The sequence below is a fragment of the Manis pentadactyla genome, chromosome 8, assembly GCF_030020395.1.
Source record: "Manis pentadactyla isolate mManPen7 chromosome 8, mManPen7.hap1, whole genome shotgun sequence".
Taxonomy (NCBI): Eukaryota; Metazoa; Chordata; class Mammalia; order Pholidota; family Manidae; genus Manis; species Manis pentadactyla.
Genome location: NC_080026.1, coordinates 119978930 through 119995945, shown reverse-complemented (window position 1 = coordinate 119995945; position 17016 = coordinate 119978930). Strand labels below are relative to the sequence as shown.

The following is a 17016-nucleotide window of genomic DNA, read 5'->3' as shown; positions in this document are numbered from 1 at the left end:
GGAGCCCCTATTAGCTTCCTCAGGATTCAACTTCGTCTTTGAGCTGACATTACACTATTTGTGAGGGGACCTCAGTCAGTTACTGAATAGGACAGTGGTAACTAAAAGTCAGCCTTATTTGGGTAGTCCTAGCCAATGACTGAGCAGAGTGAGTGTACAGTAGTCCAGCCAATTTCACCCATTGTGGAATTCCTCTAACAGGTCATCTCTGCTCTGCTGTACCCCATTAGGCTGGCAGACTCTTGGTAAGACTGACATTGTGGTTTGTCAACAACCCCTCTTGCCCTTTCCCAACTTTTTGTTCTGCATAGCTAATACTCCTCAATAAAAATTTTGGAGTCTTAATTCTGCTCAACATAAACTTATTGGAAAACCTAACCTGCAAAAGCATCCAATATATTCAGATTGCCTAACTTCAAGCCAAAAGCCATTTCCATGATGTGGTCTCTGAACATTCTGGTTAACTGAAGTTGCAGTTTATTGTGGCCCAGTGCCAAGAGCTTCACATTTCCACTGATATGTGTTTTATTTCCTGTTTCACTCATACTACCTTGAGAAAGTCCCCCTACTGCTCTCCACACTGTTTACTTAAGAGCATTGTTCTGTTTTTAGTACTTAGGTTCTTTGTGGCAACAATGTCAATCCAGAGTCAGATATTTTCCCAGTTATCCTATGTGAAGGACACTTTCTCATCTCTAGAAGAAGGCTCAGATGACAGCAGAGGTATTTAATGAAAGAGATGCCATAAATGTTAGGCTGTTTCTGTAAGCAATGAAATTTTCTGAAGATGTGCCAACAGAATCTACATTCTGCTAGCAAGACTCCAGAGGCAGAGGATGAGCTTCCATACTGTCTGGCACTTAGCATAACTCCTGGCCAACAAGACTAGACATGAGGCCACCAGCTGGTAAAGGGCATTTCCTCTCTTATGGTGACTTGAACTCCAAACACCTGCACACATAGCACGGGCACATTACCACCCTACAGGAAACCAGCATTCCAGCCAGAAAGCCTAATCAATCCTGTCTCTTCCAACATTGGCTGATCAATTCTATCAGATCTATGCCAGGGAGATCAAGTTGAAAATTACAAACTAGAGCTCCTTAGTACAGTTCAATTATCTTCTCTACTTCCAAGAAATTACAGTATACATTAAATGAAATAATGCATTTCTCAGATAAGTCTCAGAACTTCGATCATTTTAAACTGATGCTGTTTAATATATAATGGAAAGAATACACTTATTACTAGTTAGTGATTATTATACTTAGAACATGTAAAATGAATGTTTAGAGATGATATAGAAAGAAAAATAGGAATATTACTAGGCCAAATGAAAGCTTCAAGTTTTGTAAGAGCAACAAACACCACTGATTAAATTTCATTTTATGTGTCCATAGATTTTAAATATGAACAGACAAAATTTGGGAGAAAGTTCAGTGCAGATTCTCAGAAACATTATTGGTAAAGCATGAAATTTGGCTTTGATTCCTCTGTCCTTCTCCTTCACTCATTAAGAAGTTATTTTTTGAGTTCTACCTATATACCAGACACTGTGCTGGGATGTACAGAGGTAGATGTTCCACCCATCTTTAGTTTATCATTGCTTGTATCCATCATGGCTTGTATCCATCTCTATCACTACCCAAAGCTTCCCTTGTTTCTTGCCTGCACTAGTTTCCTAGGGGGTCTCTGACATTCTGGCATACCTCTGGCCATTCTTCACAGAACAGAGAGAGATTTCTTCCCAGATCTGATCATGGTCCACAAAGCTGTCTTCTAAACTCTTTAACGACTTCCCAGAGAACAGCTACATTCTAGGGACAGTACACAGGAAACATACAGCCTTAAGGTACTTAGATTAACATTTACCAGTCCCTTGAAATGGAGGTTCTCTGTCCAGGAGGCTGGGGGATGAGGGAGGCATGAAGAATTTGAAGGCATTCAGATTGGAAAGAAAATAGAAGGGTCTTTATTTGCAGATGAGTGGATAGTTCACATGGAAAAATCCTATGAAGTCTACCAAAAATGTTATAAGAATTAGTAAGTTTCACCAACATGTAGGATATAAGATAAATATTCAAAATTCAGTTGTGTTTCTACATACAAACAATTATCAGAAATTAAAGATCCTTCACAGCAGCATAATATTAAGTTGAGGAAAATATTACAAAAGATATAAGACCTATGTATTGAAACCTGTAGAACACTGAACACTGAAAAGACAAATGGAGTTACACCATGCATCAGACGACAATATTGTTGATGGTCATTGATTCAACACTCTTGTAATCAAAATCTATGCAGTTTTTCTTGTAGAATTTATGAGTCTAAAAGAACAGAAATGCAAAGAACCCAGAAGATCCAAAACAACTTTCAAAAATGAAATGCAATATTTTAATACTCACATTGCTTGCCTGAAAATTTGTTTTAAAACTTTAGTAATAAAATGCAAAATTGGAATAAAGATGAGTAGATGAAAGAACAGAAGAGAGTTCAGAAATAAACACATATATTTGTCTTTCATAAAGTTTGAAAAGGAAATTAAATGGACAAAGGACAGTTTTTCTGGAATAGTGGTAGAAAAATTAGATACCTATATGCAAAAAGAAAATAAAATGTAACCTCATAAACTTTGTCAGAATTAACTCAATAGATTATATCCCTAAATGCAAACCAAAGTTATAAATCTTCTGCAAGACATAGGAGAAATTTTGAGAGTATATATTAAAGTTTTAGATAGGATATTAATATATGGTCTATAGAAAGAAAAATATAATAAATTACATTTTAAGTTATAGAACTTCTGCCCCTCAAATGATTTTGTTAGCAGAATGAAAAAGTAATCTACAGACTACAAGAAGATGTGTGCAAATCATATATATGATAAGGACTTGTATCTAGACTGTATAATGACAAAACAAAGGATTCTCAAAACTAAATAAGAAAATAACCAAATTTTTAAAAAATGGGCAAAAGATTGGGCTGACCCTTCAGGGAGAATGTATTAATACTGAAAAATACATAAAGATGTTCAATATCTTTAGTCATTAGAAAAAGTTAATCTAAAACCACAATGTAACACCATTACTTATTAAAATATCAAAGTTAAAAAGTAAAATAAAAAAGACTACCACACCAAATATTTAGGTTATGACGGAACCAGAATCCTCATAGTACTTGCAGTACAACTTAAGATGGTACAACCTCCTTAGAAAACAGGCAATTTCTTAATAATATACAGAAACCTACATGTTAAAGCAGGATAGGGAAGAACAAGAACTCCATTATTAAACTGAACCTCCATCTTGGGGCTTAAGGGTTAAAAGGTAAAAAATTCCTAAAATGGCATTAAAAAACAAAGAATTTCTATTAACTGGCCATATAATTAATAATCAATTGACCATATCTTAAGCCAGAACAAATGCTCCCTATAATTAGTAACCAGTTCCTGTTTTCACTAAAATCGTTACCTCTTGGGGACAATTTCCCAAATTCTTTTGTGTTATTATACTAGAGAAACATCAAAAAGGGGGCCCTGACCATATTTGGATGAACCAGTGGGTCAACATCTGCTGACCATGAAGTAGAGCCACCGGAAAGCAAGCAGAGAAAACATTATGAAATAATTCATCAATGTCATTTCTCCCAAAACCCCTCGCCCTCTAAAACTGCCTTTACAGGCCCTGTGCACAAGCCCCTCAAGGAGCTCGATACCTCTTTCCTTTTGGCTACCTTGTATATAAGTTATCTCCAGTAAACTCTTTCTTTCTTTGCAGGTCAGTGTTGAATTCTTTAAGACTGAAACCCAAGAATCTTTGGTGGTCCAGTAACAGTGTGACTTAGCAGTTCTACTCCCCAGTTATTACCTAAGAGGAATGAAAGCATATATCAATACAAACATTTATACCCTCATAGCAGCATTACTTGTAGTCCCAAACTGATTATGATATCAAGGCTCTAAATGCTGAATTCTACTTAGCAACAAAAGAATGATCCATTAATACAATCAACAACATGGATAAATCTCAAAATTATATTGAAAGAAGCCCAACCAAAAAAGGATGAATACTGCCTAATTTTTACATAGAACTCTATTAAATTAATCCATTATGACAGAGGAAAAATTAGTGGTTTTTCTGGGAAACAGGGAGAGGGAGTGGCAAGGGTCAAAACTGAGCAATTACAAAGGGTATGAATAAATCATTAGGAATAATGAATATGCACGTTACATTAATTATGGTGATGGCATCACAGGTGCATACATATGCCAAAATTAAATTTTGTATTTAAATATGTGCCATATGGGTGTCATACCTCAAAGGTGTTAATCATCCATCATAAAGTGAATATGAGTATTGCTGGAAAGGAAAGTCAGAGGAAAAAAAATATGTTTCAGTGCTTTCCTAAACATTACCAGGATGCTTTTGGCTTTCTGGATTTCAGGTCTGGATAAACATCATTGTATTAACCATGTCTTTTACCTTTTGTATTTTGATGTTGACCCAGGAGGCACTGCTTGCCTTGGAACTAGTGGAATTCCTAGAGACAGTACACAACTTGCCCAGTGAGTGTGCTTTTCAAGTGCAGCAGACCAAACAGACCAGCCCAGACCCAAACACCCCCCCGGCCGCCTCTGTTATCAGTCTCCCCTTATGCAGGATCACACACCAAGCTTGCCCTGATCACCCCAGGGCCAGGCATCAAACAACTAGAGGCAGCTCCTATGCACCAGAGCTCTCTAAAGTTACTCAGAATAGCTAATTCTAAAGCTGTTTACCCTGCCTCAGCTTTCCTTCCTGAAGAAGACACAGTGAAGGCTTTTGTCCACAGTCCCCTGCTCACTCTGCCACCTGAAAGACCCCACTGCCTCCCCACATGCCCTTATGTCATGGCACATTCTCTCTCCTTTGCAACTCTGAGTAGCAAACAGTCTTTTCAATGGCAGTCATATCTCCTGAGCTGTGGACCTTACCATACCTAAGTAACAAAATCTATTAAAATAGTAATCTTAATTCTGTGATCTCCCTGTTCTGACGTCTTAGTTTGTAACAAATACTTATGCCTGCTTTCAGTAGGGGTAACCTGTCTGGCTATGGCATTGTGTGAATTAATTAAGTTAGAAACTAATACTAAAAAGAAAAGGCTAAGTGTTAACTAATGTCACCAAGAAACATGCATATATTGCTTTACCACCAAATAAAGTATTAAGGGATTTCTTCAAACAGCCAAAAATTGAAGTAAGATCATTATGCTGTCAAAGAGTACATAGATTTTTCTCTCAGAGTCCTTTATATTCCTGAGAGTGTTGGTTTCACACTACATCAAGATAGTAAGATTCACATCTCCTCTTCCTACATCATGGCAGTCAATTTAGGGAAAACACCTGTGATAACCACTTTTCAGAAGTATGCAAAACATTAGGCAATTAAGTTTACAATTATTGGAATGCCTTAGATTCCAAGGGTGGGGGAAGCAAAAAACAAAACAAAACAAAACAAAATAAGCACTTTTGGAATTCTGGAAATACAGTCAGTTGTTTTAAAAATATGTAACTACTGGCGACTTATTTGTTAGCAAGAAGATGAACAGTGTGCTTCATTCAGAATAGTTTCTTCCCTATGTCGAACTCATAGGAACTATCCTGAAAATGTGGAGTTTGACCTTTTTGGTGCAAATTTCTAGGGTTTGCATTTTCATGAATTAATTATAGAGCATGTATTATTCAACCTTAATGGATGTTTAAATGTCTGAGTGGCCTCCTCTTAATGACAGATTTTCATACATAAATCATTAGAGACACACGGTAATCTAGTGTTTAGGACAAGGACTTAAAATGCATATGGACTTCTCTCCTTGGTTCTATGATTTGTGTCACTATAGGGTTATCTGGCTGGTCTACATTCTCTCTAGTTCCTCAAATGTACACTTCTGCTCAATACTGATTATTTCATCAAATTCAAGAGCACATGTAGAATCTGTCTTATGCTAGATCCTGGGGGAATGTGCAGGGAACATATGACCTAGCCTAGGCCTCAGAGTGCTTAGAGTGACACTGGAGAATTAGCAAGTGTGGCAGAACAAAATACAGCTTTATATAATGAGAGGCTAACATAAGTATAGTTACATGTGTTAGTGAATGCTTTTATAAAGCACAGGAAGAGAGAAATGTTCAAAATCAGCTTTCCTGCAACTGAATTCTGCATTTGTTACTAACTAGGTATGTGGTCTTTAGTAGTTCAACTGCTGTCTCCCTCTGTCAAATTTGGATCTTACCTCCAACTGCATAGGTGCAATAATCTATGCAGAGTTCTCAGCATAGCACCTAGTTGATAAGTAAGTCTTCCTCAAAAATAGGAGCTCAACACATAGCTTCCCCTTTTCAATGATAGCCTTATCAGGAAAAGATGTCATTCTGTTTGAAATGAGGTTGGCCCACAGAAGCCAGACATTAGATCTCTGGAAAAAAATTTTCAAATCATTCATGGGGGAAAGTTATTACAGTCACAGTGAGTGTTGAGACTTCCATTGACTAGGGGAAAAAAAATGAAGAAGTTTATAAATCCTTCAAAAATCTGGAGGTAGAACAAATTTTTTGGAACAGAAAGGCAGAACCAAGATCATGAACCATGTTATAACATTAAGGGACAAGTTTGTGCAGATGGCTCCACCGCACATAAGTTACTGATCAAGTTAGCAAGCCAGGCAGAATTAAATGAGTTTAAGATATTTTGGTTCAAGTACTATACTGTTTAGATAAAACTAGTAGGGTCAGTTCCAGGCCTTATATTCTAACAGAGAAACTAGAATGTATACACAAAATGCTAATAGAAGTTAGAAGCCTAGTCATATTAGAAACAATTGAGACCTAGAGATTTTATGCAGACCATCTACAAGGAATGAAGGAGGCCTAGCCTATAGTATAATGCTTGCATAATATAGATGCTTAATTTTAAACATAATAATATTAGCAGCAGCTAACACATATATAACATTTACCATGTGCCAAGTTCTATAATAGATGCTTTCTGTATTTTAGCATTTAAGTTAGAACATATTATAAATAGCAAGGGATTGTTGCTATTGCCCAGCATGGGTACACAACAGTAACTACAGGAGATATAGTGTTGGTTTTTGCAAAAAGAGTTCAAAGGAAAGGCCAAAAAATTATGCATACGATGCAGAAGTTGGTCCAGGGATCCTCACTGAATTCGAGCAGAGACATGGAGGACCCGGTACTGGTAAATTACCTACCAGTAACATCATCACCACCATCACTGGCATTATCCTCATCACCATGGTCATCCTCATCAATACCACCATTATTTCCTGAGCACCTATTTTGTGCTGGACATATCACATTATTTAATACTCATAGCAAACCGGTTTGGAAGAATTGTCCTCCCTTCTATGAGTGTTATAAACGGGGCTCAGAGAGTAGGTAATTTTCCTATATGCAAAAAAAAATAAAAATCAGGATTTGAATTCGCACTGGCTGACTGCAATTTCTCAAATCTCCCCTATGATTTACATGATCTTTCAAAGCAAATGTACAGATGGAACTACCACAGAGTTTCATGATTGTCAGATACCACTTGCAAAATAGTTGTCCCTCTTTCTTTAGTGACATCGAGTCACTAGAAATAGATTTAATGTACACTAATCTTGCCTTTGTTTTTGGTCTAAGAAAAAGACATTTCTTACAGCAAGGACTTTATCTCCATAGAGAGTACCCACTCTCTCCGTGCACATCGCAATGTGGCCCCAGTTGTGAATAACAGACATGAGCTTATAATGAAGTTTTTCTGCTTTCTCTTAATCTGTGGAAAGCTGCAGAGGACTGTTACCCCTCCCCTAACAACAAGCACAAGCTGGATAGTCAAAAATAATTCATTTGGGGGGCATGAGAAAGCCAAATTCCCAAAGCAAGATGATGAACTGAAACCCAAAGGGTCATCAGCCCTCCAAGCTACCGACAAGGGACGAAAGGGGCAAGTCACCTCACCTGTGGCAGAGAAGCAGGGCTAAACTATGGCAGACATGAAAAGGGGCAAAAGGCATCAACTTCCAAAATCTCCTAATGTTTCTAACTGGCTTTCCCCAAACAATTATGAGCAAAGAACAGAGTCTAGTATTTAAGTTTCTTCCCAGTTATGTTTTATGCCACATTTCAAAATGGCTTCCAGCCTGTTGAGGGCAGGAACAATGTCTCTTATATCCTCCCTATGTTTACAAAGTCTGTTCAGACCGGATGCTCTAAGGTACCCCCCGCGGTCAACTGAACTCAAAGAACACTGGCCATCACTGCGTGTTTGTTCTATTCCCCTGAAAGGAATATGGATTCCAAAGTTAAATAGACATGGGTTTATGAGTTTCTGCTATTTACTGTGTCCTTAGACTAGGATTTAATGAATGAGTTGTTCACTACATAGTTTTAAGGTTAAAATTAAACATATCATGGATCTAACACAACATCTGCTTTCAAATATAATTCAGTCATTGCAAAAACAATCAGGCATTCAGTTACCCCTTTTTCTTTTCCTTTGCAGAGATTACTAATTATCCATAGCATATCCTCCCACCCGTACTGAACCTAGACAAAGCCTCAGATTCCTCTCACCATAAAGGTTCATGCTACATCTCCCAGCTAATAGGAACTGGCAAGGGGCTTATAACCACCTTAACATCTCTGGTCTAAATGGAGTGAAACGGAAACAAATTATAAAACCAAAAATTGTAAGTGAGAATATTCAATATGTGTTAGGAAAAGGCTAGGGAAGTCAAGAATGGATTTCCAAAAGAGCTGATATGACAGGAGATATAAGATCATGGCAAGTTCAATAAAATAAAGAACATTCCATGTGTTACACAGAGATAATACAGGGTCAAAAAAGCCAAATAAAAGTCAAATAAATAACTTTATAAACTGTGCTAAAGAATTTGAACTCTGTACCAGAGGGTTTTAATCAGACAAGTCAAATTTGTGTTTTCAGAAAAAATGTCTAATGTTTAGAATGTATTTTCTGGGGGGAAAACGATATAAATAAGACCAGTTCTTACAAATAGTTCTAAATACAGATAAGAGGCAAAGGATGGAACGTACACCTTGCCTACCATCCCCATGCTCGTGGCCACTTCAAGGATAAAGCCTTGAGAGACTAAGACACTGTTGAGACCATCTGGACTTGATCACTAAGGCCTCTATATAAACGTTTAAGATTCTGGTGGGCAGGTGCAGAGTTCTATCAACTTGTGACCTCCCAAGACAAGCGTTATAGGTAAGGTCCCTTGCTTATCAAAACCCTTGTCTACCACCTTGTTCCACCTCTTTCTTCAGTCTCAGATCTCATCCCAGAAACTCTTCGAGGTTGCAAACCAACAATGACTTGTTAGTTTTGGATGATAAGGAGAGGCAAGAATGCCTAGATTCACAGATTTTAGCATCAAGATACAGGATGATACCATTTGTTGAGAGAGAAATCACCATATAAATGGAAAGTTTATTGGAATAGATAAAAGCTGTTGATATTTTCTGTTGACTGTTGGGTGATATTCTGCTGAATATACTCCACAGGTAGTATTACCAGTCCGTAGCTCTGAGGAAATAGATACCAGTTTTTAGTTCTGGAATCCTCCAGCTATGGGTTAAGATTCAAATAATGAGTGTTTATAAGATTGCTGGTGATATGTGTTAAAGAGAAGGGTGAAAGGCTGGGGATAGACTATATTGAAAATAACTACATTTAGAGTTAGAGAAAAAGTCTTGCTTGAGATATTTTAAGAAAAACAAATAGGGAGCATAGAGGTTAACCATATAAATACTGTACTGTGACAAGGGTAACTGACTTTGACTAAGGAGGTTTGAGGAGGCCTGTTCGTTAGAAGCTGTGCCATACAGAACAGTTAAGGAACAGACAGGTGGGCAAGGGGTAAAGGGGCAGACACCCAAGTAAATGCAAGCACTTGAGCAAAAACAGACGAAAGGGAAAAATAAGATTAGACTGCTCTCAAGCAATTCACAATAGAACTTAAGTGATTGACTTACTGATGTAATCCTTAATTAAAAACTCATTTTCACCTCAAACAGGAATCCTTTCAAAATCAATACTACAGTCACCACCTGCAAAAATGTCTTGATCTGTATTGACCTGGTTCCCCCACCTAAAAATTCTGAAGACACGTTACTAAAAAAAGCCATTCTGTGCACACCTCCCATCAGCTAAAACCCAAACTTGTCAAACATGCTCTAGAGAACAGCAGAGGCTTGTTAGATGTAACTTCTATACCATTTATTTGTCTAAGACTTAACATAATTATTTCAAGGTTTATATTTGGAAGGGATGTTGATTATATTTAAATGACTGTAAATATATAAGAATATCCTTCTCATTCTACCTCAATTCCTAAAATTTCTCAACAGGGATTCTTATAATGATGCACTTGTCTAAATTGTTACAGAAATAGAGAGCACTTGTTCAGCAATAGATCTTGAAATCATGATTATGTGATCAATTGCTTCTATTAATAACTTTCCTCTTGATTAGAGGGTGTTTTTCCTTCCTCCTCTACTGACATGATTATCATATAGTATGTCTTCAGACCAGGCTGTCAGACAAGGTTTTGGACTCTCTAAAATAGGGGTTGGCAACTGACATTCGGAAGACCAAATCTGGTTCACAGGAAAGCTCTGCCTGACCTACATGGTATTTAATTTTAAAAAGTAGGCATATTTAAAAATTAGGAGATTCAAATAAAAATGCATATTGCTGGTTCCTTGTAAAATATATATAGTACAATCTGAAATATCAGACCTGTATTTCTCCATATTAACATTTAGCACATGACATTTACATTTATGTACTTTTACTGCTCATGAAAGTGAAATACAAGATGGAGCCCAAATTTGAAAATTCCCTAAACAGTCAAAACTATTTAAACCACGTAAGCAAAACAAGAACAAGCTTATTTTATGAACATAAATGTAACTTAGCTATTTCTTACAAATGCCTATGACAATTACAAGAAATTTAATTCATTTTCCTAAAATGGTATTAAGTCAAACTACTTTTAACCAATTTTGTGCCATCTAAAAGACCCTACTGTAATAGCCAATCTTTGTCAAGGTTAAGCAACTCATTTTCACTTTATAAGCTATTCTGTAACATGTCTCTGAGCTTCATATCAGATTTGGATTTGAAGAATTCTCATTCACAAACTGTCCTACATAGAATAAACTCTTCCTAAATACTATTTTACTGATCTGGTTTTAATCTGTATTATTTCTGGGTTTGGGACACCCTTTGGGGTACACATTCCAGTTTGTACCCTTACTACTATTACTTCTTAACTTTGAGACAAAGAGATGGTTGTCCTTTTATATAGCAGTTACACTTAGTTTAACAAAGGAAAGTCTTTTTTGGATTCATGCATCTAGCAGAAGTGGGACCACCAAGTTCAACCAAGGTAATAAGATGTTTATAATAGTAAACAATAGACCGTACTTTTTTGTGTAAGAGAAGACTACACCTACGTGTTTAACTATGGAAACCAAATGTGAATATGCCAGGCCGAGTGGTAGGAAACCATGCCTGGTTCACAAATTTACTCTCAGTATGAGTCCAAAAACAAAATATACTTATCATTTAGACATAAGTGTTATTTAGGTACTGAAGAATTGAAGATGTAGAAAGAGAAAAAAAATTTTTTTAATGTATCAGGATGCTCCTAAGACCTGATACAATAGAAAGCAGCAACCAGCTCTAAGGCTGAGGAACATTGAGGGTTTGAGATTAAATTTAGAAAACCAGAGTTTCAAAGAGGAGAACTGCAGGCGCGAGAAGGGATTGCTGCTCGGTGGTGTAGGCATCCCCCAGCAAAGGTGACGTGCCCACTTAGCTGGGACCCAGACTCTGAAGGGGTGCTGGCAGGCAGGTGCTGGAGTCTGAACGGAACAGTGAGGCTGATTCTGCAACTGCTGGGGAAATCCACAAGACAGAATCCATCGTTGGTACAAAATAAACTCCTACTTTGTTAGGGTGTTGCTAAGAGGATAGGCAAAGTACACACATGATGCGTGCACCCAGTAAGTGGTAACAGGCAAAGAGCAAACCCCTTATTCTACGGCTTTCTTATCTCCTGTTACTGTGCCCTGTCGGTAGAATTTAAAGGAAGCAGCTCGCAAACCAGAAATATAGCGTAAGTCACACCTCCAGCTTGATACAAGGAAACAAGGCTTGATAATCAGCAATTACCTAACTAACCTAACTAGTAATTTTGGAACCAGTGTGTTTTGGTCTACAAAGTTCTTTTGTAAATACATCATTTAGTATCTTTGATCTCCATACAGCAAAAATGAGGATATCTGTTGCCCATCTGAAGGAACTGGGTTAGAGCCCATGACATTTACATATGGCTTTCAGAGTCAGCGTTAGAACCTAAAACGTTGTCTATGCTTCCTTCACTCCGGTAGTCACTGGATGCAAATCCAACAGGCAACTGAACCCTTCAAGTTAATTGAGTCCACCAATCCTACTCTCCTGCAACAACAGAAAGCTGGATGTTTGGAATGCATATTGCCTCAAGTCACAGATGATAGTCATTTGCTGATTTTAAGTTAAATTTAGGAGGGAAACATAAGAATATTTACAGCTAAAGATATGGGATGACTGACAGCAACTGACTTTAAAGTTCACTGAAACAGCTATGTACCGTTCAAAAACACTAGAATTTCAAGAATGCAATTCAGTGTAGCACCTTTAAAGAACTCTCAAGGAGAGGTATGGATAAAGTGAAGCTTCCTGTGGCCAGGATTCTCACTTGGCCCCAGAGTGGCTAGCTCACTACACACATGCGGGCAATACATTGTTATTGACTCTATATAAAAGAACTCTGCCTGGTGCTCTGAGTGACGTGGTGGCATGGCTTCAGGAGAGCAAAGACAAGGCTGGAGTGGTGGTAACATTGAGGACAGAGACTGAGACGGCTGCGGGGATAGAGAGGCCCAGAGGCAGAGACAGGCTTGCTGCATGCAGACTGTCTCTGAGCGGATGGGATTCTAGTGAATGACCTGCCACCGTGGGAATAAAGTTGGGTATAATGGGTATAACCCTTTCACCCCAAGAATGTTCCATTGTCATTCCTCGGTCTCACTGAATCTGTAGTGAACTTGCCGAGGACTGAAACCCATTGGCAAGACAAGAGGTAATAACCTGCCTGCTGTCCCTGTAAAGGAACAGTCTCTCTCTGTGATTTAAAATAGGATTTCCCTCGCCCTGCCACTACTCTACAGGGTAAATTACTGTGACTCATGGGGAAAAAAAATGTATCACTTCCTCAAGGGATGGCATTCCTTTTTGCCATCTGCCAAAAAACAAATGACAGTTTAAAAGGTACACATATTTGTGATGACTACAAGACTAATGGCAACTATTTCACAGCTGTGCTATTATAAGTGACGACCCATCTTCCACGGAACACTAGTTGTGTAGGTACTTGATAAATGTTTTTTTGGAGGGGAGCATTTTTATAGTTATGTTTAGCAGGCATTTATTTCATTTTAACTGCTGGGATTACCAGTATCTTTATTATTCTAATGGGCATTATGGAGACTTATGTATTTATTATCCAGGTTTTTATGCCAAAAACCAAACTTTTTCAAGTAGCATCTACAAAGAATTATGCTAGTGGTCTGTGAAACAGATTTTGGGAAACATTTAAGGAAATAACACCCCGGCCCTATGACTAATACACTTATCAAACTCTTACTGAAGATTTGCCTGAAAAGAAGAATTTCACTTATTCTCAGAGATTTTTCCTTCTGTAATTCTCATTTCACACCCTGAGACACATACACTTAGGTTGCTTTTGCTGTTTAGTAGGCTCAACTTTTCTTTCTCTTCTCTTTCTACAAAACCAGTCCATTTTCCCCATTCTCTAAAAACAGTGCCTTGTCACTTGTGGATGCAGAGAGGTCTGCTCCTCTTGCCTCTGCCACTCTGCTTAGCTCAGGCACACACACCCCCACCCCCTCACCCCCCGTAGGAGAAGGAGATTGGGTGTGGTTGGGGGTTTTGCCTTCTGGATTACAAAGAAGATGGAAACAGGGAGGGCCCACAGTGAGTGAAGGTACTTAGACTTTTTTTATTGCAATCTGCTTTCTCCTATCCCAGGACATTACAGCTACAAAGGTCATCCAACCCTTACCTTTTACAATGAAGAAACAGTACTGGGGTGACCTGTCCAAAGCCACAGTGAGATAGTGTCTGAGTCAGGAGTAAAGCTGTAATCTCCTAACCCCCTCTCCTGCGCGGAGCTACTTATTCACGGAAGAGCCTTCTGGGACAGGCTGGGGTGATTGGCACATGGCTTAAATCAAGGGTGTCCATGCCTGGTTAATCATCAGATGCATCTGTTTTTCTCTTACATCTGTAGATTTCCAGGTCCTAACTGACACTTTGTGATACCTTTATCCTGGCGTCCGTACTTGTGTAATCTAAAATCTGTCCCATTCAGTATGAAATTACAAATGTTGGGTAGCTCTGGAAAAGACCATGTAGTTTGAGAATCATAAGATATGACTCCATTTGTCCTAGACTTGCCTTTATTCTGTAAGTATAAAAGATGGGCCTTTCTAGTTACAGGCCTATGTCTACCTAGATCTTGTTATGTGGCCTAAGGGAAGCAGTTTTGTTTGGTTTTGTTTTATTTTTTGTCCAAGTCACATCCTTTATGAAAGCTGTGCTTCAGTGACCTGTCTATGGGGTCCTGTCAAAGCCTAATTAATTACTAGGTGAAAAGATCTTTAACCTTCCAATAAAAAGATGTCAAAAAAAATGTAGTCTGTCTCTCTCTCTCTCTCTCTTAACAGTACTGTGAATTCCAAACTATGTCAAAATGCAAGGGAAGCTTTCAGGGGGTTAAAAACAAAAACATAAATGAAACAAAAGCCTGATCTATGCATGAGCCCAGAACCTAGAGGCTCCACATAGAAACATCTGTAGGAGAAACAAATGCTCTGCATTTTAAAAGCAGATTTTACCCTAACTTGACCAGTCTCTCCTATTTCTTTCTTGTTCTCTTTCCTTAAGTTGGGCTACCTCACCCAGTACCCAGACAGTAAGAGAATAAAGGGACAAGTGATATTGCCATTACAGATAAGAAGTCTATGTTTTAGGCATTCTCTGGGGAAATTTACCAGCTGGCTAATTACAATTAGAAGTGAAATGCTATAGAAAATGAAATTCCACTAAGGTCCCTTAAGAATTTACATGTTTGCAAGGTGCAAGTATTCACACTGATAGAGAAGGGTTTTCATATCTTGCAGGTGGCTACAAGACCAAAAGATGCATTTTAAACAGAAGAACAAACCAATAGCTGAAATCTGACTTCTAATTACCATAAGCCTCTTATGTTTTTTTCCCCCTTTCATTGTAGGTAGTGCAGTATCTAAATGGTTACAGATTCTGCCTTTAGGGTCAGTTCACTTTCCTGGAACTTGAGGTGAGAACAGCTTTCCATCTTGGAATCTCATGAGTCAACATTATTAGCAGCCCTCATCGTCATCAACAACACAGCCTTACTGTGTACATACAGTGTACGAGGAATCCCAAAGCCAATCAAATTCTGGAAAACAGTATAAAGTGGTAGTTAGGTATATGAATTCTGACTCCATTATTTTACCAGGTGTGCACATATGGGCAAGTTAGTTAATCTTTCTATGCCTCAGTTGGTTGTATGAAACATGACAAAGAATGCAATATCTCCAACATCGAGTTTTTCCAAGTAGATCATGTAAAATGTGGAATACTTGGCAAAATGTAAGTTGTGTAGTAAAGACCTAATAAATGGAAACTACTGATATGAAGCATGTGGAAGCATAATTCTGGACTAAATTAATAGCAATTCCCAAGAATATAATATTCTAAGTTAGCCAAATCACTAAGCATTTATTGAGTTTTTTTACTATGTGCCAGACATTGGCTATAAGATAAAAGTGTTATAAAAATTGAGATAGGACTTTTTCACCCCTGAGAGAACGTAATATGGGTAGGTAAACAGGGCATAAATATGTGTTAATGATACCACAAAGATGTGTGTGGGGACAATCACAAATAGCCAGATAATAAATGCTTTAAATTCAAAGGAAGAGGGAATGGGCAAATGTAAGGGAGGATTTGTGGATGAAAAAAAACTAAAGTTTGACCTTAGAGGAGGTGTAATTTGGCCAGGAAGAGAATGAGGAAATATTCTAGACACAGGAAAAGGAATGAACAGCAGTATGGATTTGGGACAGACAAGTAAAATTAAGGAACAATGAATGGACCATCTTGGATGTAGTAGATTCCTCTTGTTTTGGAAAAAAAGAGGGAAACACAAGGTTAGCCCACTGGGGTAACGGTGCACTTGAGGCCTGGAGAAGAGTTTGAGCAAAGTACAGACAGGATTTGCTCAGCCAAGGAAATACCAAGTGTCCGGATTCAGCACCAACATCGTCACAGGGACGTCCCTGGAGTGGGAGCTGGGTGGGTGTCCTTTGATGTCTTCCTGATGGTCAGCTTTGTGGCTCTACTTTGCTTGCCAGGAGAGCCATGAAGAGACACCAAAATGGGGATAATGAGATGAAAGGGGTGGTTTCTGGCCTCCATACTGCCAGATAAACAACAGGTAGCCATGGACAAGTCCCCCTCCCTCTCTCAGACCCTGATACTCCCCTGCACAGCATCCATCCCACAGACTAGCTCCACAAGGAGCAAATTCTTGTGGCAGGTGCCCTCTGAGCTGTCAGGGGCTGTGTCAGTGAAAGAGTAAGGAAAATCAGATAAATGTGATAACATCCACTGAGAATCAGTTATGAGAAAATAGCAGGACCAAATCCCACTTTCAACGCCCCTGTCTCTTCTTTCCCTCCTAGCCCGGAGGCTATCAGCACCTCTGTGACTAGATAACCCCTGGCGCTACTGTGCCTCTCAGTCTGTGCTAGGCTATATGCTGTGCCTTCTAAGCATTATTTCCACAGGC

The 17016-nt window shown here is 38.4% G+C and overlaps 1 long non-coding RNA gene across 1 annotated transcript in view; it reads right to left on the bottom strand.

Annotated features, from left to right (window-relative positions):
• Positions 1 to 14924: 14924 nt before the first annotated feature.
• Positions 14925 to 17016, bottom strand: part of LOC118919198 (uncharacterized) — a 61869-nt gene continuing 59777 nt past the window's right edge. Inside the window, exon 3 of the long non-coding RNA XR_005027400.2 lies at positions 14925 to 15621. This is a non-coding gene — a long non-coding RNA (uncharacterized LOC118919198). The remainder of the gene's footprint in view (positions 15622 to 17016) is intronic.